The sequence below is a fragment of the Crinia signifera genome, unplaced genomic scaffold (assembly GCF_055691185.1).
Source record: "Crinia signifera unplaced genomic scaffold, ASM5569118v1 HAP2_SCAFFOLD_80, whole genome shotgun sequence".
Classification (NCBI taxonomy): Eukaryota; Metazoa; Chordata; class Amphibia; order Anura; family Myobatrachidae; genus Crinia; species Crinia signifera.
The window spans coordinates 209,325-235,014 of record NW_028142708.1 but is presented as its reverse complement, the minus strand read 5'-3'; the positions used below and the strand labels follow the sequence as shown (position 1 = coordinate 235,014).

The 25,690-nt window shown below is 52.7% G+C and overlaps 10 non-coding genes across 10 annotated transcripts; all 10 read right to left on the bottom strand.

The window, feature by feature from the left end:
- Window positions 1-1,104: 1,104 nt before the first annotated feature.
- On the bottom strand, window positions 1,105-1,223 carry LOC146056399 (5S ribosomal RNA). The gene has a single exon (XR_014469198.1). It is a non-coding gene; the product is annotated as a 5S ribosomal RNA (ribosomal RNA).
- Window positions 1,224-2,946: 1,723 nt separating this feature from the next.
- Window positions 2,947-3,065, bottom strand: LOC146056492 (5S ribosomal RNA). Its single transcript, XR_014469283.1, has one exon. It is a non-coding gene; the product is annotated as a 5S ribosomal RNA (ribosomal RNA).
- Window positions 3,066-4,782: 1,717 nt separating this feature from the next.
- On the bottom strand, window positions 4,783-4,901 carry LOC146056398 (5S ribosomal RNA). The gene has a single exon (XR_014469197.1). It is a non-coding gene; the product is annotated as a 5S ribosomal RNA (ribosomal RNA).
- A 1,720-nt stretch (window positions 4,902-6,621) lies between these two features.
- Window positions 6,622-6,740, bottom strand: LOC146056397 (5S ribosomal RNA). The gene has a single exon (XR_014469196.1). It is a non-coding gene; the product is annotated as a 5S ribosomal RNA (ribosomal RNA).
- Window positions 6,741-8,463: 1,723 nt separating this feature from the next.
- Window positions 8,464-8,582, bottom strand: LOC146056395 (5S ribosomal RNA). The gene has a single exon (XR_014469195.1). It is a non-coding gene; the product is annotated as a 5S ribosomal RNA (ribosomal RNA).
- Window positions 8,583-10,815: 2,233 nt separating this feature from the next.
- On the bottom strand, window positions 10,816-10,934 carry LOC146056394 (5S ribosomal RNA). Its single transcript, XR_014469194.1, has one exon. It is a non-coding gene; the product is annotated as a 5S ribosomal RNA (ribosomal RNA).
- A 1,711-nt stretch (window positions 10,935-12,645) lies between these two features.
- Window positions 12,646-12,764, bottom strand: LOC146056487 (5S ribosomal RNA). The gene has a single exon (XR_014469278.1). It is a non-coding gene; the product is annotated as a 5S ribosomal RNA (ribosomal RNA).
- Window positions 12,765-14,469: 1,705 nt separating this feature from the next.
- On the bottom strand, window positions 14,470-14,588 carry LOC146056393 (5S ribosomal RNA). Its single transcript, XR_014469193.1, has one exon. It is a non-coding gene; the product is annotated as a 5S ribosomal RNA (ribosomal RNA).
- A 7,756-nt stretch (window positions 14,589-22,344) lies between these two features.
- LOC146056474 (5S ribosomal RNA) lies at window positions 22,345-22,463 on the bottom strand. Its single transcript, XR_014469266.1, has one exon. It is a non-coding gene; the product is annotated as a 5S ribosomal RNA (ribosomal RNA).
- A 1,711-nt stretch (window positions 22,464-24,174) lies between these two features.
- On the bottom strand, window positions 24,175-24,293 carry LOC146056392 (5S ribosomal RNA). The gene has a single exon (XR_014469192.1). It is a non-coding gene; the product is annotated as a 5S ribosomal RNA (ribosomal RNA).
- Between the last annotated feature and the right edge of the window lie 1,397 nt (window positions 24,294-25,690).

Below are 25,690 nucleotides of genomic sequence, written 5' to 3'. Positions count from 1 at the left end.
GTGGGGAGCTGTACTTCTGTTTCAGAGAGGAGGTAGCATGCGGACTCAGTACAGTACATTGGTGAAACAGAACCATTTCTATGTCCGCAATCATCCATTGCTGTGGAGTCGACAGAGGGTCTATGTACTGGAGAGAGAGATACAGTGGAGAGAGATAAAGGAGCAGCCAATCAGCTCCTAACTGCCATGTTACAGGTTATGTTTGACAAAGAAGTGTAAGGAGCGGGTTGGTTGATACTTTATCTTTCTCCAAGGCTTAGCACATAGACTCCATAGTGTGTGATACCGTTATACGATTTGGGTACGGGAGACCGACGTTTAGAATGACAGTGGTCACATGACCGAATTCCATCACCTGGGCGGGTAAGTATGTTACGCCCTCCTAACGCTAACCTTTTACCGCAGCCAAACCCTTAGCCTCTCTTCTTGAAGCCTAACCCTCCCCGCCGCAGCCTGACCCTCCCCGGCATACATACGTTTGGGATGGCAGCTGTCGGGATTTCAGACTCTGGATATTTTTTCTGTACTATGCGTATATAGAATTTGTCTTAATCATTCTGTCGGCAGTTTGAGAATGCCGACACGTTGCCTTGTCTCCTCTTTAGCGAAACACCTGATGCCGTTAAGATCACCGCAGGTGCACATGTTCCAATGCAGCCGGTTTCTGTGTCTGCCGCGTGGTCGCGTCATAAAAAAAAAGTGCAGCCATGCCGGATTCACTGGGACATTCCGTCCAGACAACAGCTGCATTGTGGCTGTGCTCCAGATATATGGGACGGACTGACACGTGGATGATGTGATGTCCAGCAATGCAGTGGATTCAGGTTTAGGGCAAACACTTTGCCCGTGTTTGAGGCGGCGGAATAACCTGTGTGCTGGGCGACGCTTTTACTGCACTCTGTGTTGCTGCAGGAAATCCCTGTGCGGCATGTGCTGCCATTTGACTGCGTTGGCAACCCCAGGTGCTGCTACCTGCTGGTGTAGTGGAGGAAAGAAAGAAGGAAAGAAGAAAAGACAGAAAGAAAGAAAAATGTGATCAAGTGAAGAAGAAGAAAAGTAAGCTGGCGTGAGCGCCTCCTGCTGGTTGCAGGCTAGAAAAGCAAAAGCCTACAGCACCTGGTATTCCCAGGCGGTCTCCCATCCAAGTACTAACCAGGCCTGACCCTGCTTAGCTTCCGAGATCAGACGAGATCGGGCGTGTTCAGGGTGGTGTGGCCGTAGGCAGAGACCAGCCTCACATTTGCTCCTTTTCTACGTGCCTTCGGGACAGCGCTGGTCTGCTTGTGACTGGAGGCTGTCTCACTGTGGGCAGCTTTGCACAGAGTCCAGGCCGTGGCTGGGGAGGGGGGGTTGCTGGGAGCCAGGAACACACCGAGGACTCGGGCAAGTGTCTGTAATTAGCATTAGTGTTGCAGACAGATTCCTGTGCACTTCAGGTGCTGCTGCTGCTGCTGCTGCTGCTGCTGCTGTAACCTTGCAGACGTGGGCCCACACAAGGCATTGAGGCCCAGAGAAGATGGCTGCACCGTGATTCCCTGACGTTGTGAGGTATGACTTACAGACCCGTCCCACCAACACGTAATATGCTACTTTCTGAAGCCATCACTTTCCAGGGCATTCTGATGGCAGCCATTTTGTGGCCTGTCAGATCCTACTCCGATTAGGCCATTTTTAAAAAAGGGCATAGAAGCGCGCAGCGTCATTTCGCATAAAGTTGATTTAAAAGTAAAAGAGCAGCTGGAGGGGGAACGGTGGTAGCCGATGAGAGACGCCAACGAGCAGCGTGACTCAGAGACTGCCAAGAAGGCTGGCTGAGACTTGTGGTTCCACGCAGAAGTGGGGAGCTGTACTTCTGTTTCAGAGAGGAGGTAGCATGCGGACTCAGTACAGTACATTGGTGAAACAGAACCATTTCTATGTCCGCAATCATCCATTGCTGTGGAGTCGACAGAGGGTCTATGTACTGGAGAGAGAGATACAGTGGAGAGAGATAAAGTAGCAGCCAATCAGCTCCTAACTGCCATGTTACAGGTTATGTTTGACAAAGAAGTGTAAGGAGCGGGTTGGTTGATACTTTATCTTTCTCCAAGGCTTAGCACATAGACTCCATAGTGTGTGATACCGTTATACGATTTGGGTACGGGAGACCGACGTTTAGAATGACAGTGGTCACATGACCGAATTCCATCACCTGGGCGGGTAAGTATGTTACGCCCTCCTAACGCTAACCTTTTACCGCAGCCAAACCCTTAGCCTCTCTTCTTGAAGCCTAACCCTCCCCGCCGCAGCCTGACCCTCCCCGGCATACATACGTTTGGGATGGCGGCTGTCGGGATTTCAGACTCTGGATATTTTTTCTGTACTATGCGTATATAGAATTTGTCTTAATCATTCTGTCGGCAGTTTGAGAATGCCGACACGTTGCCTTGTCTCCTCTTTAGCGAAACACCTGATGCCGTTAAGATCACCGCAGGTGCACATGTTCCAATGCAGCCGGTTTCTGTGTCTGCCGCGTGGTCGCGTCATAAATAAAAAGTGCAGCCATGCCGGATTCACTGGGACATTCCGTCCAGACAACAGCTGCATTGTGGCTGTGCTCCAGATATATGGGACGGACTGACACGTGGATGATGTGATGTCCAGCAATGCAGTGGATTCAGGTTTAGGGCAAACACTTTGCCCGTGTTTGAGGCGGCGGAATAACCTGTGTGCTGGGCGACGCTTTTACTGCACTCTGTGTTGCTGCAGGAAATCCCTGTGCGGCATGTGCTGCCATTTGACTGCGTCGGCAACCCCAGGTGCTGCTACCTGCTGGTGTAGTGGAGGAAAGAAAGAAGGAAAGAAGAAAAGACAGAAAGAAAGAAAAATGTGATCAAGTGAAGAAGAAGAAGAAAAAAAGTAAGCTGGCGTGAGCGCCTCCTGCTGGTTGCAGGCTAGAAAAGCAAAAGCCTACAGCACCTGGTATTCCCAGGCGGTCTCCCATCCAAGTACTAACTAGGCCTGACCCTGCTTAGCTTCCGAGATCAGACGAGATCGGGCGTGTTCAGGGTGGTGTGGCCGTAGGCAGAGACCAGCCTCACATTTGCTCCTTTTCTACGTGCCTTCGGGACAGCGCTGGTCTGCTTGTGACTGGAGGCTGTCTCACTGTGGGCAGCTTTGCACAGAGTCCAGGCCGTGGCTGGGGAGGGGGGGTTGCTGGGAGCCAGGAACACACCGAGGACTCGGGCAAGTGTCTGTAATTAGCATTAGTGTTGCAGACAGATTCCTGTGCACTTCAGGTGCTGCTGCTGCTGCTGCTGTAACCTTGCAGACGTGGGCCCACACAAGGCATTGAGGCCCAGAGAAGATGGCTGCACCGTGATTCCCTGACGTTGTGAGGTATGACTTACAGACCCGTCCCACCAACACGTAATATGCTACTTTCTGAAGCCATCACTTTCCAGGGCATTCTGATGGCAGCCATTTTGTGGCCTGTCAGATCCTACTCCGATTAGGCCATTTTTAAAAAAGGGCATAGAAGCGCGCAGCGTCATTTCGCATAAAGTTGATTTAAAAGTAAAAGAGCAGCTGGAGGGGGAACGGTGGTAGCCGATGAGAGACGCCAACGAGCAGCGTGACTCAGAGACTGCCAAGAAGGCTGGCTGAGACTTGTGGTTCCACGCAGAAGTGGGGAGCTGTACTTCTGTTTCAGAGAGGAGGTAGCATGCGGACTCAGTACAGTACATTGGTGAAACAGAACCATTTCTATGTCCGCAATCATCCATTGCTGTGGAGTCGACAGAGGGTCTATGTACTGGAGAGAGAGATACAGTGGAGAGAGATAAAGTAGCAGCCAATCAGCTCCTAACTGCCATGTTACAGGTTATGTTTGACAAAGAAGTGTAAGGAGCGGGTTGGTTGATACTTTATCTTTCTCCAAGGCTTAGCACATAGACTCCATAGTGTGTGATACCGTTATACGATTTGGGTACGGGAGACCGACGTTTAGAATGACAGTGGTCACATGACCGAATTCCATCACCTGGGCGGGTAAGTATGTTACGCCCTCCTAACGCTAACCTTTTACCGCAGCCAAACCCTTAGCCTCTCTTCTTGAAGCCTAACCCTCCCCGCCGCAGCCTGACCCTCCCCGGCATACATACGTTTGGGATGGCAGCTGTCGGGATTTCAGACTCTGGATATTTTTTCTGTACTATGCGTATATAGAATTTGTCTTAATCATTCTGTCGGCAGTTTGAGAATGCCGACACGTTGCCTTGTCTCCTCTTTAGCGAAACACCTGATGCCGTTAAGATCACCGCAGGTGCACATGTTCCAATGCAGCCGGTTTCTGTGTCTGCCGCGTGGTCGCGTCATAAATAAAAAGTGCAGCCATGCCGGATTCACTGGGACATTCCGTCCAGACAACAGCTGCATTGTGGCTGTGCTCCAGATATATGGGACGGACTGACACGTGGATGATGTGATGTCCAGCAATGCAGTGGATTCAGGTTTAGGGCAAACACTTTGCCCGTGTTTGAGGCGGCGGAATAACCTGTGTGCTGGGCGACGCTTTTACTGCACTCTGTGTTGCTGCAGTAAATCCCTGTGCGGCATGTGCTGCCATTTGACTGCGTTGGCAACCCCAGGTGCTGCTACCTGCTGGTGTAGTGGAGGAAAGAAAGAAGGAAAGAAGAAAAGACAGAAAGAAAGAAAAATGTGATCAAGTGAAGAAGAAGAAGAAGAAGAAGAAAAGTAAGCTGGCGTGAGCGCCTCCTGCTGGTTGCAGGCTAGAAAAGCAAAAGCCTACAGCACCTGGTATTCCCAGGCGGTCTCCCATCCAAGTACTAACCAGGCCTGACCCTGCTTAGCTTCCGAGATCAGACGAGATCGGGCGTGTTCAGGGTGGTGTGGCCGTAGGCAGAGACCAGCCTCACATTTGCTCCTTTTCTACGTGCCTTCGGGACAGCGCTGGTCTGCTTGTGACTGGAGGCTGTCTCACTGTGGGCAGCTTTGCACAGAGTCCAGGCCGTGGCTGGGGAGGGGGGGTTGCTGGGAGCCAGGAACACACCGAGGACTCGGGCAAGTGTCTGTAATTAGCATTAGTGTTGCAGACAGATTCCTGTGCACTTCAGGTGCTGCTGCTGCTGCTGCTGCTGCTGCTGTAACCTTGCAGACGTGGGCCCACACAAGGCATTGAGGCCCAGAGAAGATGGCTGCACCGTGATTCCCTGACGTTGTGAGGTATGACTTACAGACCCGTCCCACCAACACGTAATATGCTACTTTCTGAAGCCATCACTTTCCAGGGCATTCTGATGGCAGCCATTTTGTGGCCTGTCAGATCCTACTCCGATTAGGCCATTTTTAAAAAAGGGCATAGAAGCGCGCAGCGTCATTTCGCATAAAGTTGATTTAAAAGTAAAAGAGCAGCTGGAGGGGGAACGGTGGTAGCCGATGAGAGACGCCAACGAGCAGCGTGACTCAGAGACTGCCAAGAAGGCTGGCTGAGACTTGTGGTTCCACGCAGAAGTGGGGAGCTGTACTTCTGTTTCAGAGAGGAGGTAGCATGCGGACTCAGTACAGTACATTGGTGAAACAGAACCATTTCTATGTCCGCAATCATCCATTGCTGTGGAGTCGACAGAGGGTCTATGTACTGGAGAGAGAGATACAGTGGAGAGAGATAAAGTAGCAGACAATCAGCTCCTAACTGCCATGTTACAGGTTATGTTTGACAAAGAAGTGTAAGGAGCGGGTTGGTTGATACTTTATCTTTCTCCAAGGCTTAGCACATAGACTCCATAGTGTGTGATACCGTTATACGATTTGGGTACGGGAGACCGACGTTTAGAATGACAGTGGTCACATGACCGAATTCCATCACCTGGGCGGGTAAGTATGTTACGCCCTCCTAACGCTAACCTTTTACCGCAGCCAAACCCTTAGCCTCTCTTCTTGAAGCCTAACCCTCCCCGCCGCAGCCTGACCCTCCCCGGCATACATACGTTTGGGATGTCGGCTGTCGGGATTTCAGACTCTGGATATTTTTTCTGTACTATGCGTATATAGAATTTGTCTTAATCATTCTGTCGGCAGTTTGAGAATGCCGACACGTTGCCTTGTCTCCTCTTTAGCGAAACACCTGATGCCGTTAAGATCACCGCAGGTGCACATGTTCCAATGCAGCCGGTTTCTGTGTCTGCCGCGTGGTCGCGTCATAAATAAAAAGTGCAGCCATGCCGGATTCACTGGGACATTCCGTCCAGACAACAGCTGCATTGTGGCTGTGCTCCAGATATATGGGACGGACTGACACGTGGATGATGTGATGTCCAGCAATGCAGTGGATTCAGGTTTAGGGCAAACACTTTGCCCGTGTTTGAGGCGGCGGAATAACCTGTGTGCTGGGCGACGCTTTTACTGCACTCTGTGTTGCTGCAGGAAATCCCTGTGCGGCATGTGCTGCCATTTGACTGCGTCGGCAACCCCAGGTGCTGCTACCTGCTGGTGTAGTGGAGGAAAGAAAGAAGGAAAGAAGAAAAGACAGAAAGAAAGAAAAATGTGATCAAGTGAAGAAGAAGAAGAAAAAAAGTAAGCTGGCGTGAGCGCCTCCTGCTGGTTGCAGGCTAGAAAAGCAAAAGCCTACAGCACCTGGTATTCCCAGGCGGTCTCCCATCCAAGTACTAACCAGGCCTGACCCTGCTTAGCTTCCGAGATCAGACGAGATCGGGCGTGTTCAGGGTGGTGTGGCCGTAGGCAGAGACCGGCCTCACATTTGCTCCTTTTCTACGTGCCTTCGAGACAGCGCTGGTCTGCTTGTGACTGGAGGCTGTCTCACTGTGGGCAGCTTTGCACAGAGTCCAGGCCGTGGCTGGGGAGGGGGGGTTGCTGGGAGCCAGGAACACACCGAGGACTCGGGCAAGTGTCTGTAATTAGCATTAGTGTTGCAGACAGATTCCTGTGCACTTCAGGTGCTGCTGCTGCTGCTGCTGCTGCTGTAACCTTGCAGACGTGGGCCCACACAAGGCATTGAGGCCCAGAGAAGATGGCTGCACCGTGATTCCCTGACGTTGTGAGGTATGACTTACAGACCCGTCCCACCAACACGTAATATGCTACTTTCTGAAGCCATCACTTTCCAGGGCATTCTGATGGCAGCCATTTTGTGGCCTGTCAGATCCTACTCCGATTAGGCCATTTTTAAAAAAGGGCATAGAAGCGCGCAGCGTCATTTCGCATAAAGTTGATTTAAAAGTAAAAGAGCAGCTGGAGGGGGAACGGTGGTAGCCGATGAGAGACGCCAACGAGCAGCGTGACTCAGAGACTGCCAAGAAGGCTGGCTGAGACTTGTGGTTCCACGCAGAAGTGGGGAGCTGTACTTCTGTTTCAGAGAGGAGGTAGCATGCGGACTCAGTACAGTACATTGGTGAAACAGAACCATTTCTATGTCCGCAATCATCCATTGCTGTGGAGTCGACAGAGGGTCTATGTACTGGAGAGAGAGATACAGTGGAGAGAGATAAAGTAGCAGCCAATCAGCTCCTAACTGCCATGTTACAGGTTATGTTTGACAAAGAAGTGTAAGGAGCGGGTTGGTTGATACTTTATCTTTCTCCAAGGCTTAGCACATAGACTCCATAGTGTGTGATACCGTTATACGATTTGGGTACGGGAGACCGACGTTTAGAATGACAGTGGTCACATGACCGAATTCCATCACCTGGGCGGGTAAGTATGTTACGCCCTCCTAACGCTAACCTTTTACCGCAGCCAAACCCTTAGCCTCTCTTCTTGAAGCCTAACCCTCCCCGCCGCAGCCTGACCCTCCCCGGCATACATACGTTTGGGATGGCAGCTGTCGGGATTTCAGACTCTGGATATTTTTTCTGTACTATGCGTATATAGAATTTGTCTTAATCATTCTGTCGGCAGTTTGAGAATGCCGACACGTTGCCTTGTCTCCTCTTTAGCGAAACACCTGATGCCGTTAAGATCACCGCAGGTGCACATGTTCCAATGCAGCCGGTTTCTGTGTCTGCCGCGTGGTCGCGTCATAAATAAAAAGTGCAGCCATGCCGGATTCACTGGGACATTCCGTCCAGACAACAGCTGCATTGTGGCTGTGCTCCAGATATATGGGACGGACTGACACGTGGATGATGTGATGTCCAGCAATGCAGTGGATTCAGGTTTAGGGCAAACACTTTGCCCGTGTTTGAGGCGGCGGAATAACCTGTGTGCTGGGCGACGCTTTTACTGCACTCTGTGTTGCTGCAGGAAATCCCTGTGCGGCATGTGCTGCCATTTGACTGCGTTGGCAACCCCAGGTGCTGCTACCTGCTGGTGTAGTGGAGGAAAGAAAGAAGGAAAGAAGAAAAGACAGAAAGAAAGAAAAATGTGATCAAGTGAAGAAGAAGAAGAAGAAGAAGAAAAGTAAGCTGGCGTGAGCGCCTCCTGCTGGTTGCAGGCTAGAAAAGCAAAAGCCTACAGCACCTGGTATTCCCAGGCGGTCTCCCATCCAAGTACTAACCAGGCCTGACCCTGCTTAGCTTCCGAGATCAGACGAGATCGGGCGTGTTCAGGGTGGTGTGGCCGTAGGCAGAGACCAGCCTCACATTTGCTCCTTTTCTACGTGCCTTCGGGACAGCGCTGGTCTGCTTGTGACTGGAGGCTGTCTCACTGTGGGCAGCTTTGCACAGAGTCCAGGCCGTGGCTGGGGAGGGGGGGTTGCTGGGAGCCAGGAACACACCGAGGACTCGGGCAAGTGTCTGTAATTAGCATTAGTGTTGCAGACAGATTCCTGTGCACTTCAGGTGCTGCTGCTGCTGCTGCTGTAACCTTGCAGACGTGGGCCCACACAAGGCATTGAGGCCCAGAGAAGATGGCTGCACCGTGATTCCCTGACGTTGTGAGGTATGACTTACAGACCCGTCCCACCAACACGTAATATGCTACTTTCTGAAGCCATCACTTTCCAGGGCATTCTGATGGCAGCCATTTTGTGGCCTGTCAGATCCTACTCCGATTAGGCCATTTTTAAAAAAGGGCATAGAAGCGCGCAGCGTCATTTCGCATAAAGTTGATTTAAAAGTAAAAGAGCAGCTGGAGGGGGAACGGTGGTAGCCGATGAGAGACGCCAACGAGCAGCGTGACTCAGAGACTGCCAAGAAGGCTGGCTGAGACTTGTGGTTCCACACAGAAGTGGGGAGCTGTACTTCTGTTTCAGAGAGGAGGTAGCATGCGGACTCAGTACAGTACATTGGTGAAACAGAACCATTTCTATGTCCGCAATCATCCATTGCTGTGGAGTCGACAGAGGGTCTATGTACTGGAGAGAGAGATACAGTGGAGAGAGATAAAGTAGCAGCCAATCAGCTCCTAACTGCCATGTTACAGGTTATGTTTGACAAAGAAGTGTAAGGAGCGGGTTGGTTGATACTATGGGCGAGATGTACTAAAGGGAAAATGCGGTAAAACCCCCGTTTTACCGCATTTTCCTATGTACTAAAACCCGTTCGCAGCCGTTTCGCAGGGCAGGGTATCGCCACCTTTGGGTGGCGATACCCTATAGAAGCCTATGGGCTTCTTTTCGCCGCCCGCCGCGTCGCCGCAACCCGCCGCCTCGCCAACCCCCCCTTTCCCCCCTCCCTTGGGCTTACCTTCTTGCAGGTCCTCCTGGACCCCGGAAGGTAAGCCCTTCCTCCCCCTAGCAACGCAGCCGGACGTCCTTCCGGCTGCAGGGGGAGGAGGAAGCGCCGGGGACAGCTTGCTTAGCTGTCCCCGGCGTGAAAACTGCAGAAGCCGGCTGGGAGGTGACGGAGCCCCCCCGCAGACCACAGTACAGGTATCGCGGGGGGGCTCCGTCACCGCATCGCGATGCCAGCCGCATATGTTAGTACATATGCGGCGGCATCGCGGCGGGGGGGGCGCGAAGGGCGGCGATGTATTTTAATACATCCCGCCCTTTATCTTTCTCCAAGGCTTAGCACATAGACTCCATAGTGTGTGATACCGTTATACGATTTGGGTACGGGAGACCGACGTTTAGAATGACAGTGGTCACATGACCGAATTCCATCACCTGGGCGGGTAAGTATGTTACACCCTCCTAACGCTAACCTTTTACCGCAGCCAAACCCTTCGCCTCTCTTCTTGAAGCCTAACCCTCCCCGCCGCAGCCTGACCCTCCCCGGCATACATACGTTTGGGATGGCGGCTGTCGGGATTTCAGACTCTGGATATTTTTTCTGTACTATGCGTATATAGAATTTGTCTTAATCATTCTGTCGGCAGTTTGAGAATGCCGATACGTTGCCTTGTCTCCTCTTTAGCGAAACACCTGATGCCGTTACGATCACCGCAGGTGCACATGTTCCAATGCAGCCGGTTTCTGTGTCTGCCGCGTGGTCGCGTCATAAATAAAAAGTGCAGCCATGCCGGATTCACTGGGACATTCCGTCCAGACAACAGCTGCATTGTGGCTGTGCTCCAGATATATGGGACGGACTGACACGTGGATGATGTGATGTCCAGCAATGCAGTGGATTCAGGTTTAGGGCAAACACTTTGCCCGTGTTTGAGGCGGCGGAATAACCTGTGTGCTGGGCGACGCTTTTACTGCACTCTGTGTTGCTGCAGGAAATCCCTGTGCGGCATGTGCTGCCATTTGACTGCGTCGGCAACCCCAGGTGCTGCTACCTGCTGGTGTAGTGGAGGAAAGAAAGAAGGAAAGAAGAAAAGACAGAAAGAAAGAAAAATGTGATCAAGTGAAGAAGAAGAAGAAAAGTAAGCTGGCGTGAGCGCCTCCTGCTGGTTGCAGGCTAGAAAAGCAAAAGCCTACAGCACCTGGTATTCCCAGGCGGTCTCCCATCCAAGTACTAACCAGGCCTGACCCTGCTTAGCTTCCGAGATCAGACGAGATCGGGCGTGTTCAGGGTGGTGTGGCCGTAGGCAGAGACCAGCCTCACATTTGCTCCTTTTCTACGTGCCTTCGGGACAGCGCTGGTCTGCTTGTGACTGGAGGCTGTCTCACTGTGGGCAGCTTTGCACAGAGTCCAGGCCGTGGCTGGGGAGGGGGGGTTGCTGGGAGCCAGGAACACACCGAGGACTCGGGCAAGTGTCTGTAATTAGCATTAGTGTTGCAGACAGATTCCTGTGCACTTCAGGTGCTGCTGCTGCTGCTGCTGCTGCTGTAACCTTGCAGACGTGGGCCCACACAAGGCATTGAGGCCCAGAGAAGATGGCTGCACCGTGATTCCCTGACGTTGTGAGGTATGACTTACAGACCCGTCCCACCAACACGTAATATGCTACTTTCTGAAGCCATCACTTTCCAGGGCATTCTGATGGCAGCCATTTTGTGGCCTGTCAGATCCTACTCCGATTAGGCCATTTTTAAAAAAGGGCATAGAAGCGCGCAGCGTCATTTCGCATAAAGTTGATTTAAAAGTAAAAGAGCAGCTGGAGGGGGAACGGTGGTAGCCGATGAGAGACGCCAACGAGCAGCGTGACTCAGAGACTGCCAAGAAGGCTGGCTGAGACTTGTGGTTCCACGCAGAAGTGGGGAGCTGTACTTCTGTTTCAGAGAGGAGGTAGCATGCGGACTCAGTACAGTACATTGGTGAAACAGAACCATTTCTATGTCCGCAATCATCCATTGCTGTGGAGTCGACAGAGGGTCTATGTACTGGAGAGAGAGATACAGTGGAGAGAGATAAAGGAGCAGCCAATCAGCTCCTAACTGCCATGTTACAGGTTATGTTTGACAAAGAAGTGTAAGGAGCGGGTTGGTTGATACTTTATCTTTCTCCAAGGCTTAGCACATAGACTCCATAGTGTGTGATACCGTTATACGATTTGGGTACGGGAGACCGACGTTTAGAATGACAGTGGTCACATGACCGAATTCCATCACCTGGGCGGGTAAGTATGTTACGCCCTCCTAACGCTAACCTTTTACCGCAGCCAAACCCTTAGCCTCTCTTCTTGAAGCCTAACCCTCCCCGCCGCAGCCTGACCCTCCCCGGCATACATACGTTTGGGATGGCGGCTGTCGGGATTTCAGACTCTGGATATTTTTTCTGTACTATGTGTATATAGAATTTGTCTTAATCATTCTGTCGGCAGTTTGAGAATGCCGACACATTGCCTTGTCTCCTCTTTAGCGAAACACCTGATGCCGTTAAGATCACCGCAGGTGCACATGTTCCAATGCAGCCGGTTTCTGTGTCTGCCGCGTGGTCGCGTCATAAAAAAAAAGTGCAGCCATGCCGGATTCACTGGGACATTCCGTCCAGACAACAGCTGCATTGTGGCTGTGCTCCAGATATATGGGACGGACTGACACGTGGATGATGTGTTGTCCAGCAATGCAGTGGATTCAGGTTTAGGGCAAACACTTTGCCCGTGTTTGAGGCGGCGGAATAACCTGTGTGCTGGGCGACGCTTTTACTGCACTCTGTGTTGCTGCAGGAAATCCCTGTGCGGCATGTGCTGCCATTTGACTGCGTCGGCAACCCCAGGTGCTGCTACCTGCTGGTGTAGTGGAGGAAAGAAAGAAGGAAAGAAGAAAAGACAGAAAGAAAGAAAAATGTGATCAAGTGAAGAAGAAGAAAAGTAAGCTGGCGTGAGCGCCTCCTGCTGGTTGCAGGCTAGAAAAGCAAAAGCCTACAGCACCTGGTATTCCCAGGCGGTCTCCCGTCCAAGTACTAACCAGGCCTGACCCTGCTTAGCTTCCGAGATCAGACGAGATCGGGCGTGTTCAGGGTGGTGTGGCCGTAGGCAGAGAACAGCCTCACATTTGCTCCTTTTCTACGTGCCTTCGGGACAGCGCTGGTCTGCTTGTGACTGGAGGCTGTCTCACTGTGGGCAGCTTTGCACAGAGTCCAGGCCGTGGCTGGGGAGGGGGGGTTGCTGGGAGCCAGGAACACACCGAGGACTCGGGCAAGTGTCTGTAATTAGCATTAGTGTTGCAGACAGATTCCTGTGCACTTCAGGTGCTGCTGCTGCTGCTGTAACCTTGCAGACGTGGGCCCACACAAGGCATTGAGGCCCAGAGAAGATGGCTGCACCGTGATTCCCTGACGTTGTGAGGTATGACTTACAGACCCGTCCCACCAACACGTAATATGCTACTTTCTGAAGCCATCACTTTCCAGGGCATTCTGATGGCAGCCATTTTGTGGCCTGTCAGATCCTACTCCGATTAGGCCATTTTTAAAAAAGGGCATAGAAGCGCGCAGCGTCATTTCGCATAAAGTTGATTTAAAAGTAAAAGAGCAGCTGGAGGGGGAACGGTGGTAGCCGATGAGAGACGCCAACGAGCAGCGTGACTCAGAGACTGCCAAGAAGGCTGGCTGAGACTTGTGGTTCCACGCAGAAGTGGGGAGCTGTACTTCTGTTTCAGAGAGGAGGTAGCATGCGGACTCAGTACAGTACATTGGTGAAACAGAACCATTTCTATGTCCGCAATCATCCATTGCTGTGGAGTCGACAGAGGGTCTATGTACTGGAGAGAGAGATACAGTGGAGAGAGATAAAGTAGCAGCCAATCAGCTCCTAACTGCCATGTTACAGGTTATGTTTGACAAAGAAGTGTAAGGAGCGGGTTGGTTGATACTTTATCTTTCTCCAAGGCTTAGCACATAGACTCCATAGTGTGTGATACCGTTATACGATTTGGGTACGGGAGACCGACGTTTAAAATGACAGTGGTCACATGACCGAATTCCATCACCTGGGCGGGTAAGTATGTTACGCCCTCCTAACGCTAACCTTTTACCGCAGCCAAACCCTTAGCCTCTCTTCTTGAAGCCTAACCCTCCCCGCCGCGGCCTGACCCTCCCCGGCATACATACGTTTGGGATGGCGGCTGTCGGGATTTCAGACTCTGGATATTTTTTCTGTACTATGCGTATATAGAATTTGTCTTAATCATTCTGTCGTCAGTTTGAGAATGCCGACACGTTGCCTTGTCTCCTCTTTAGCGAAACACCTGATGCCGTTAAGATCACCGCAGGTGCACATGTTCCAATGCAGCCGGTTTCTGTGTCTGCCGCGTGGTCGCGTCATAAATAAAAAGTGCAGCCATGCCGGATTCACTGGGACATTCCGTCCAGACAACAGCTGCATTGTGGCTGTGCTCCAGATATATGGGACGGACTGACACGTGGATGATGTGATGTCCAGCAATGCAGTGGATTCAGGTTTAGGGCAAACACTTTGCCCGTGTTTGAGGCGGCGGAATAACCTGTGTGCTGGGCGACGCTTTTACTGCACTCTGTGTTGCTGCAGGAAATCCCTGTGCGGCATGTGCTGCCATTTGACTGCGTTGGCAACCCCAGGTGCTGCTACCTGCTGGTGTAGTGGAGGAAAGAAAGAAGGAAAGAAGAAAAGACAGAAAGAAAGAAAAATGTGATCAAGTGAAGAAGAAGAAGAAAAGTAAGCTGGCGTGAGCGCCTCCTGCTGGTTGCAGGCTAGAAAAGCAAAAGCCTACAGCACCTGGTATTCCCAGGCGGTCTCCCATCCAAGTACTAACCAGGCCTGACCCTGCTTAGCTTCCGAGATCAGACGAGATCGGGCGTGTTCAGGGTGGTGTGGCCGTAGGCAGAGACCAGCCTCACATTTGCTCCTTTTCTACGTGCCTTCGGGACAGCGCTGGTCTGCTTGTGACTGGAGGCTGTCTCACTGTGGGCAGCTTTGCACAGAGTCCAGGCCGTGGCTGGGGAGGGGGGGTTGCTGGGAGCCAGGAACACACCGAGGACTCGGGCAAGTGTCTGTAATTAGCATTAGTGTTGCAGACAGATTCCTGTGCACTTCAGGTGCTGCTGCTGCTGCTGCTGCTGCTGCTGCTGTAACCTTGCAGACGTGGGCCCACACAAGGCATTGAGGCCCAGAGAAGATGGCTGCACCGTGATTCCCTGACGTTGTGAGGTATGACTTACAGACCCGTCCCACCAACACGTAATATGCTACTTTCTGAAGCCATCACTTTCCAGGGCATTCTGATGGCAGCCATTTTGTGGCCTGTCAGATCCTACTCCGATTAGGCCATTTTTAAAAAAGGGCATAGAAGCGCGCAGCGTCATTTCGCATAAAGTTGATTTAAAAGTAAAAGAGCAGCTGGAGGGGGAACGGTGGTAGCCGATGAGAGACGCCAACGAGCAGCGTGACTCAGAGACTGCCAAGAAGGCTGGCTGAGACTTGTGGTTCCACGCAGAAGTGGGGAGCTGTACTTCTGTTTCAGAGAGGAGGTAGCATGCGGACTCAGTACAGTACATTGGTGAAACAGAACCATTTCTATGTCCGCAATCATCCATTGCTGTGGAGTCAACAGAGGGTCTATGTACTGGAGAGAGAGATACAGTGGAGAGAGATAAAGTAGCAGCCAATCAGCTCCTAACTGCCATGTTACAGGTTATGTTTGACAAAGAAGTGTAAGGAGCGGGTTGGTTGATACTTTATCTTTCTCCAAGGCTTAGCACATAGACTCCATAGTGTGTGATACCGTTATACGATTTGGGTACGGGAGACCGACGTTTAGAATGACAGTGGTCACATGACCGAATTCCATCACCTGGGCGGGTAAGTATGTTACACCCTCCTAACGCTAACCTTTTACCGCAGCCAAACCCTTAGCCTCTCTTCTTGAAGCCTAACCCTCCCCGCCGCAGCCTGACCCTCCCCGGCATACATACGTTTGGGATGGCAGCTGTCGGGATTTCAGACTCTGGATATTTTTTCTGTACTATGCTGTCATGATCCCCCCTCTGGGCACCCCCACCTGGATCATGAGGGGGTAGGCACCCCAAGATTCCTAAATATAGCCCAGAGACCCAGACACTCTCTTACCTGAATTAACAACATTTTCCCAATACAATTCCCTGCCTGCCATCTCATGGGAGCCGTGCCTCTCACACTAATAGAGCCTTCCACAGGACTGTGTGTTCTATAGTACTAGGACAGGACTTTATTACATACCAGATGTCTGCCTGCGATGGGAAATAGTACCGCGTGTTTATAAGTATTGCGCCCATCAGGGCATATACTCCTGAGCCTGATATGTCTCTATCACAGTAATGTATGGTTTATTGCATGTGTGTAATATCTTGTTGTCTAAATGCGGACAGCCGACACCCCCCCCTATCTCATCCCCCTCACAGGAAGCATCAGCAAGCTGAATAGGCTGAGACTTCACAACCAACAACAGGGTCTGTTTTGACTTCACACCTGGGCCGCCCCCTTATCAGCAATGGTTCCTGGCCTTTTGTTCTCCCCGGGGACTTGTTATAGACTGGCCGGCACCAGACCAGCAGGGGGCCAGAGAGTCCCAGAGAACAGCAAGTTGGCAGGGCTACAGCAGCAGCCAATCCCTACACAGGACTCAGGGGCATTTACATCTCAGGCTTCAAGCAACAACCAATCCGGTCGCAGAACTCGAGGATAAAATGGGCTGAAACAACAGCTCTGGGGTCAACTCTCTGCATCCATCCAGGATCCCTGACCCGGCGAGGCAGGATCCCAGGGGAGGAAGCTGAGTTCCCTCCAGACCCCACCAGAACATCAGCAGTGGGCAGTCGGCCCTGGCGCAGTGCACCCCATACCACAGCCAGCGGTTGCATCCAGCGTGCCAGCACCCCGACGGCACCCACAGGCCAAGCGGCTGGGATTCATCACCTGCAGGACCAGCAGTGGGCAGTCGGCCCTGGCGCAGTGGACCCCATACCACAGCCAGCGGTTGCATCCAGCGTGCCAGCACCCCGACGGCACCCACAGGCCAAGCGGCTGGGATTCATCACCTGCAGGACCGGCAGCGGGCATCGGCCCTGGCTCAGTGGAGCCCGTACCTCCGCTGGGGTTCTGCATTCCCCCCTCACCAAGGCCCCACCAGCCTCAGCTCAGAGACTGCCCAAGGTGACTATTGTCTGTGGAAGGGAAGGGGAGGTGTTCACCTTTGTGTGGTTCTGATATAGTTAGTGTGTGCTGTGTATATTGTAGGCTACCTGTATTGTGTAGTGTTAGTGGTGTGGTTATGGTTTTCATGTACTGTTAATATGAAATAAAGGTGCGTTTTGTACCTTGCTTTTGTGGCCTTACTGTGTGATCCGCGAACTGAAGTTCTCCCGGGACTGTGCAAATGCTGTAAATACTGCCTTTCTCAAGGCGGATACGAGCGCTAGGTCCCGACATGCACCCATGAGCCCGGGAGTCCTTACAATTGGTGGCAAGCAGTGGGGATCACACAGTCCTGTAGACCAGGCAGAACCAGGGGCCCGTATCGTTATACGGCCAGGTTCTGTTGGCGCAATAGCCCATAACCAGTAGTATAGAACCACACAGAGGTGAGCTCTTGTAACCCTAGCAGGGATGCCGGGGAGGAGAAAAAGGATAATTTGTGAGGGCATTAAGCGAGGGAAGAATTCCGCTTAAGTGCCCGCTTGTCCAGGGGACAATCCCTGCAAGCGAGGGAACGGCGGAGTGTGTCGTGGCCCAGAAACGGAAGCTGACGTAAGGGGGTCCAGCAAGTGACGCTGACCAAGCTCTACGAGTGCAGCCCGTGTGGAGAATGGCTCCAGGAAAAGGACAGAGACGTCCAAAGAGAGGCAAGAGGTGCCCACAGTCACCCAGAGCAGTGAGGCTCATAGATGAGGAATCGTCATGGAGTCTTCTGGCTGAGGAATGGGACTGGAGAAGCCCATCCACGCTGATGCAGCCCCTCTGGGAGGATTGGGAAGCAGCATATTGGTGGATTAATGTATGGACAGGTGCTACTACAGAGGAGAAAGCAGCTTACCTGACCGATGAATTTAAGCAGTATGTATCTGAGGCTGCTGCAGGAAACCTGCTGCATACGGTGGCGTGGAAGGCTTTTGTCACAGAAGTAAGTAACGCCACGCATCAGCTAATGCATAGAAGCCGGATCGCTGAGGCCAGCGTGCCAGCACCGGGTAATGTGGGTCCTGGGAAGGAGCCCGCAAAGAGAACTCAAAGGGAGGAGGAGTTGATGGTGCCACCGGGGTGGATGACCGAGGGGTCCACTACCGAGATCTCAGGGGGGGAGGCAGAGGAACTGTGGCCTGCAGAATCTGGAGCTCCATTAGCGAGAATGAGTCTGGAGGACCTAACTGACGAATGGAGGCTACGATGCAGCACACCCCCTGAAGGCCGCTCACACTGCGCTCTTATCCGATGGGTGTACGAGCAACAAGAGGACCCGCTACATGCATTCAGCGTGTATAGGAACTATGTCCTGTGTCCAGGAGAACTGAGAAGTGTCCAGGAGCAGTTGCAGTGTCTCCTGCACTGTTATGATAATGCAGAGAGGGTCGCCCTGGCACAGGGACAGCTGAATTCCCCAGAGTGGCTGGACCAGTGTCAGAGGGTGGAGGCAGAGGAACGTCGGCTGCTGCAGCTTATGCATCCTCAGAGAGCCACAGAACTAGATCTCCCACTGACACAGGGAGAAATCACAGAACTGTTCCCATTCAGTGAGTTGGGAAATGAGGAACTAGCTGTGGAGTGCCCCTGTGATATCGCACCAGGGACCCCGGACTCTAAAGGAGCCCTAACATCATGGACTGTGATTGTGGCAGATGGATATCGGGGAGGGGATATTTATTCCCCCTGCATTGTGCCAAGTAGTGTGGCGGAGCTGGGCACTGTGGCCCCACATGGGGATGATGGACTGGTGCACACGGAGCCCGGGATAGATGGAGCAGTGCCAGTATACAGTGCAGGGGCTGCCCCAGAGACTAGCCCCAGAGCAGAGCAGATCTCGGAGGCTGGGACTGTGATGGCTGAGTCCTCGCCACAGGAGGTACAAAGCAGTGGCCAGCCACTGCTCCAAAAAGCTAGCCAAAGGATGGGGGTGCACCCAAAAATGGCACCCCAGGAAGAATGGCAGTACATCTTCCCTTTTGCAGACGTGGGAGATGGAGACTTTGAAACTAGTGGCCAGGGGGTCTACAATGATTGTGCCCCAGCAGAGGGGTCAGTACTTCTCCCCTACATGACCACCAGCGGCCCAGCGAATGAGGGCATCTTGCCCCAGGAGCCCCAGCATATTCAGCAGGGGGAGATGGAAGGAAGTGTGTCTGGTGTGTGCTCTGCCACTCTACCACCCCAGGAGGATTATCCAGGACTGTTCCCACTTAGCCATCAGAGCCAGGAGGATCTGGAGTCAAAAGGCAGGTATGTGACCGGGGTGCCAGAGCAGGGAGTAGAGGCTGGGGTACAGCGCTACTGTGAGTCCCCTGCAAGAATGACTGACTGTAATTATGTGCCCGGGGAGCCACTGCAGCAAACTGGCAGCCAAGCAAGCAAACATGGAGGGGATGGTCAGAGGCATAGCTCATCACCCCCCTGCGCCTCAGAGGAAGACACCTCACCAGCCAGCATGGCACGAGCAAGAGAATGTGAGTTTGCACCTGGGGCTGTGAGGGTGATGCCAGCAGTGCTGCCGTACAATGCCACCCCACCAGTCCCTCTCATAGCCAGGCTGGGGAAGCAGTGCACCCTGGGGAAGATGGAAGTTTGCCCAGGGGAGGCCCAGCAGTTATTGTTCAAAGGGCTGGGGGAGGTGTTCGACCCAAGGGGGGGGATTGTGGGAAAATCAGGGGGAGACTTGCGGATACCCCCTGCTTCTCTGCAGCCATTGTGTGAAGGAGAATCCTCAGGACCGCTGCCTGCTGCTGAGGGCAGGTGGGGGCTGGGTGTGCTCAGGCCCTGGGAGGTGGGGGAGAAGGATCCCACCAGCATGGCCCTTCAAGCATCACGTAAGGGTCCAGAGGACCATCTAGAACTGGGGGAGGTGTTTGTGGGGGCTGTGGAGGGAAGAGCCGGGGAAGGATTGCGGATACCCCCTGCTCTTCTGCAGCCATGGTGTGAAGGAGAATTCCCTAGGCCACTGCCTACTGCGGAGGGCAGGTGGGGGCAGAGTGTGCTGAGGCCCTGCAAGGTGGATGAACAGACAGGGATGGAAGGTTGCCCAGGGGAGGCCCAGCAGCTTCAGGGGCTGGGGGAGGTTTCAGGCCCAAGTGGGGTGACGGTGAAGGCTTCTGATGTTTTGGGAGAAGCATCGTTGTTACCCACTGCTCCCCTGCAGCCAACGTCGGCGCTGTTGTTAAGAGCAGAATCCGCAGCCAGGTTTCCGGATTGTAGCCTGTGTACACCGATCGGGCCCCTCCCAGTTGCGCCAGAGGCGGAGGGAGGAGGGCCAACCAAACAGGCAGGAGAGAAGGAAAGATTTCCACATGACAGGGGCAAACCCTGTAACTGGGGTACTGGAATGCGGGTTACACATGGTGAACTGCTGACCTCGGACCCCCCTCATCCAGAGCAGGAGGAGCGGAATCACGCCTCCAGGAGATCACTGGGCCCGGTCATCCTGACTGGCTCCGATCTGGGAGCCAGCCCCTCGGACCGGATTTAGGAAGGGGGAGGTATGTCATGATCCCCCCTCTGGGCACCCCCACCTGGATCATGAGGGGGTAGGCACCCCAAGATTCCTAAATATAGCCCAGAGACCCAGACACTCTCTTACCTGAATTAACAACATTTTCCCAATACAATTCCCTGCCTGCCATCTCATGGGAGCCGTGCCTCTCACACTAATAGAGCCTTCCACAGGACTGTGTGTTCTATAGTACTAGGACAGGACTTTATTACATACCAGATGTCTGCCTGCGATGGGAAATAGTACCGCGTGTTTATAAGTATTGCGCCCATCAGGGCATATACTCCTGAGCCTGATATGTCTCTATCACAGTAATGTATGGTTTATTGCATGTGTGTAATATCTTGTTGTCTAAATGCGGACAGCCGACACCCCCCCCTATCTCATCCCCCTCACAGGAAGCATCAGCAAGCTGAATAGGCTGAGACTTCACAACCAACAACAGGGTCTGTTTTGACTTCACACCTGGGCCGCCCCCTTATCAGCAATGGTTCCTGGCCTTTTGTTCTCCCCGGGGACTTGTTATAGACTGGCCGGCACCAGACCAGCAGGGGGCCAGAGAGTCCCAGAGAACAGCAAGTTGGCAGGGCTACAGCAGCAGCCAATCCCTACACAGGACTCAGGGGCATTTACATCTCAGGCTTCAAGCAACAACCAATCCGGTCGCAGAACTCGAGGATAAAATGGGCTGAAACAACAGCTCTGGGTTCAACTTTCTGCATCCATCCAGGATCCCTGACCCGGCGAGGCAGGATCCCAGGGGAGGAAGCTGAGTTCCCTCCAGACCCCACCAGAACATCAGCAGTGGGCAGTCGGCCCTGGCGCAGTGGACCCCATACCACAGCCAGCGGTTGCATCCAGCGTGCCAGCACCCCGACGGCACCCACAGGCCAAGCGGCTGGGATTCATCACCTGCAGGACCGGCAGCGGGCATCGGCCCTGGCTCAGTGGAGCCCGTACCTCCGCTGGGGTTCTGCATTCCCCCCTCACCAAGGCCCCACCAGCCTCAGCTCAGAGACTGCCCAAGGTGACTATTGTCTGTGGAAGGGAAGGGGAGGTGTTCACCTTTGTGTGGTTCTGATATAGTTAGTGTGTGCTGTGTATATTGTAGGCTACCTGTATTGTGTAGTGTTAGTGGTGTGGTTATGGTTTTCATGTACTGTTAATATGAAATAAAGGTGCGTTTTGTACCTTGCTTTTGTGGCCTTACTGTGTGATCCGCGAACTGAAGTTCTCCCGGGACTGTGCAAATGCTGTAAACACTGCCTTTCTCAAGGCGGATACGAGCGCTAGGTCCCGACATGCACCCATGAGCCCGGGAGTCCTTACATATGCGTATATAGAATTTGTCTTAATCATTCTGTCGGCAGTTTGAGAATGCCGACACGTTGCCTTGTCTCCTCTTTAGCGAAACACCTGATGCCGTTACGATCACCGCAGGTGCACATGTTCCAATGCAGCCGGTTTCTGTGTCTGCCGCGTGGTCGCGTCATAAATAAAAAGTGCAGCCATGCCGGATTCACTGGGACATTCCGTCCAGACAACAGCTGCATTGTGGCTGTGCTCCAGATATATGGGACGGACTGACACGTGGATGATGTGATGTCCAGCAATGCAGTGGATTCAGGTTTAGGGCAAACACTTTGCCCGTGTTTGAGGCGGCGGAATAACCTGTGTGCTGGGCGACGCTTTTACTGCACTCTGTGTTGCTGCAGGAAATCCCTGTGCGGCATGTGCTGCCATTTGACTGCGTTGGCAACCCCAGGTGCTGCTACCTGCTGGTGTAGTGGAGGAAAGAAAGAAGGAAAGAAGAAAAGACAGAAAGAAAGAAAAATGTGATCAAGTGAAGAAGAAGAAGAAAAGTAAGCTGGCGTGAGCGCCTCCTGCTGGTTGCAGGCTAGAAAAGCAAAAGCCTACAGCACCTGGTATTCCCAGGCGGTCTCCCATCCAAGTACTAACCAGGCCTGACCCTGCTTAGCTTCCGAGATCAGACGAGATCGGGCGTGTTCAGGGTGGTGTGGCCGTTGGCAGAGACCAGCCTCACATTTGCTCCTTTTCTACGTGCCTTCGGGACAGCGCTGGTCTGCTTGTGACTGGAGGCTGTCTCACTGTGGGCAGCTTTGCACAGAGTCCAGGCCGTGGCTGGGGAGGGGGGGTTGCTGGGAGCCAGGAACACACCGAGGACTCGGGCAAGTGTCTGTAATTAGCATTAGTGTTGCAGACAGATTCCTGTGCACTTCAGGTGCTGCTGCTGCTGCTGCTGCTGTAACCTTGCAGACGTGGGCCCACACAAGGCATTGAGGCCCAGAGAAGATGGCTGCACCGTGATTCCCTGACGTTGTGAGGTATGACTTACAGACCCGTCCCACCAACACGTAATATGCTACTTTCTGAAGCCATCACTTTCCAGGGCATTCTGATGGCAGCCATTTTGTGGCCTGTCAGATCCTACTCCGATTAGGCCATTTTTAAAAAAGGGCATAGAAGCGCGCAGCGTCATTTCGCATAAAGTTGATTTAAAAGTAAAAGAGCAGCTGGAGGGGGAACGGTGGTAGCCGATGAGAGACGCCAACGAGCAGCGTGACTCAGAGACTGCCAAGAAGGCTGGCTGAGACTTGTGGTTCCACGCAGAAGTGGGGAGCTGTACTTCTGTTTCAGAGAGGAGGTAGCATGCGGACTCAGTACAGTACATTGGTGAAACAGAACCATTTCTATGTCCGCAATCATCCATTGCTGTGGAGTCGACAGAGGGTCTATGTACTGGAGAGAGAGATACAGTGGAGAGAGATAAAGTAGCAGCCAATCAGCTCCTAACTGCCATGTTACAGGTTATGTTTGACAAAGAAGTGTAAGGAGCGGGTTGGTTGATACTTTATCTTTCTCCAAGGCTTAGCACATAGACTCCATAGTGTGTGATACCGTTATACGATTTGGGTACGGGAGACCGACGTTTAGAATGACAGTGGTCACATGACCGAATTCCATCACCTGGGCGGGTAAGTATGTTACGCCCTCCTAACGCTAACCTTTTACCGCAGCCAAACCCTTAGCCTCTCTTCTTGAAGCCTAACCCTCCCCGCCGCAGCCTGACCCTCCCCGGCATACATACGTTTGGGATGGCGGCTGTCGGGATTTCAGACTCTGGATATTTTTTCTGTACTATGCGTATATAGAATTTGTCTTAATCATTCTGTCGGCAGTTTGAGAATGCCGACACGTTGCCTTGTCTCCTCTTTAGCGAAACACCTGATGCCGTTAAGATCACCGCAGGTGCACATGTTCCAATGCAGCCGGTTTCTGTGTCTGCCGCGTGGTCGCGTCATAAATAAAAAGTGCAGCCATGCCGGATTCACTGGGACATTCCGTCCAGACAACAGCTGCATTGTGGCTGTGCTCCAGATATATGGGACGGACTGACACGTGGATGATGTGATGTCCAGCAATGCAGTGGATTCAGGTTTAGGGCAAACACTTTGCCCGTGTTTGAGGCGGCGGAATAACCTGTGTGCTGGGCGACGCTTTTACTGCACTCTGTGTTGCTGCAGGAAATCCCTGTGCGGCATGTGCTGCCATTTGACTGCGTTGGCAACCCCAGGTGCTGCTACCTGCTGGTGTAGTGGAGGAAAGAAAGAAGGAAAGAAGAAAAGACAGAAAGAAAGAAAAATGTGATCAAGTGAAGAAGAAGAAGAAAAGTAAGCTGGCGTGAGCGCCTCCTGCTGGTTGCAGGCTAGAAAAGCAAAAGCCTACAGCACCTGGTATTCCCAGGCGGTCTCCCATCCAAGTACTAACCAGGCCTGACCCTGCTTAGCTTCCGAGATCAGACGAGATCGGGCGTGTTCAGGGTGGTGTGGCCGTAGGCAGAGACCAGCCTCACATTTGCTCCTTTTCTACGTGCCTTCGGGACAGCGCTGGTCTGCTTGTGACTGGAGGCTGTCTCACTGTGGGCAGCTTTGCACAGAGTCCAGGCCGTGGCTGGGGAGGGGGGGTTGCTGGGAGCCAGGAACACACCGAGGACTCGGGCAAGTGTCTGTAATTAGCATTAGTGTTGCAGACAGATTCCTGTGCACTTCAGGTGCTGCTGCTGCTGCTGCTGCTGCTGTAACCTTGCAGACGTGGGCCCACACAAGGCATTGAGGCCCAGAGAAGATGGCTGCACCGTGATTCCCTGACGTTGTGAGGTATGACTTACAGACCCGTCCCACCAACACGTAATATGCTACTTTCTGAAGCCATCACTTTCCAGGGCATTCTGATGGCAGCCATTTTGTGGCCTGTCAGATCCTACTCCGATTAGGCCATTTTTAAAAAAGGGCATAGAAGCGCGCAGCGTCATTTCGCATAAAGTTGATTTAAAAGTAAAAGAGCAGCTGGAGGGGGAACGGTGGTAGCCGATGAGAGACGCCAACGAGCAGCGTGACTCAGAGACTGCCAAGAAGGCTGGCTGAGACTTGTGGTTCCACGCAGAAGTGGGGAGCTGTACTTCTGTTTCAGAGAGGAGGTAGCATGCGGACTCAGTACAGTACATTGGTGAAACAGAACCATTTCTATGTCCGCAATCATCCATTGCTGTGGAGTCGACAGAGGGTCTATGTACTGGAGAGAGAGATACAGTGGAGAGAGATAAAGTAGCAGCCAATCAGCTCCTAACTGCCATGTTACAGGTTATGTTTGACAAAGAAGTGTAAGGAGCGGGTTGGTTGATACTTTATCTTTCTCCAAGGCTTAGCACATAGACTCCATAGTGTGTGATACCGTTATACGATTTGGGTACGGGAGACCGACGTTTAGAATGACAGTGGTCACATGACCGAATTCCATCACCTGGGCGGGTAAGTATGTTACGCCCTCCTAACGCTAACCTTTTACCGCAGCCAAACCCTTAGCCTCTCTTCTTGAAGCCTAACCCTCCCCGCCGCAGCCTGACCCTCCCCGGCATACATACGTTTGGGATGGCGGCTGTCGGGATTTCAGACTCTGGATATTTTTTCTGTACTATGCGTATATAGAATTTGTCTTAATCATTCTGTCGGCAGTTTGAGAATGCCGACACGTTGCCTTGTCTCCTCTTTAGCGAAACACCTGATGCCGTTAAGATCACCGCAGGTGCACATGTTCCAATGCAGCCGGTTTCTGTGTCTGCCGCGTGGTCGCGTTATAAATAAAAAGTGCAGCCATGCCGGATTCACTGGGACATTCCGTCCAGACAACAGCTGCATTGTGGCTGTGCTCCAGATATATGGGACGGACTGACACGTG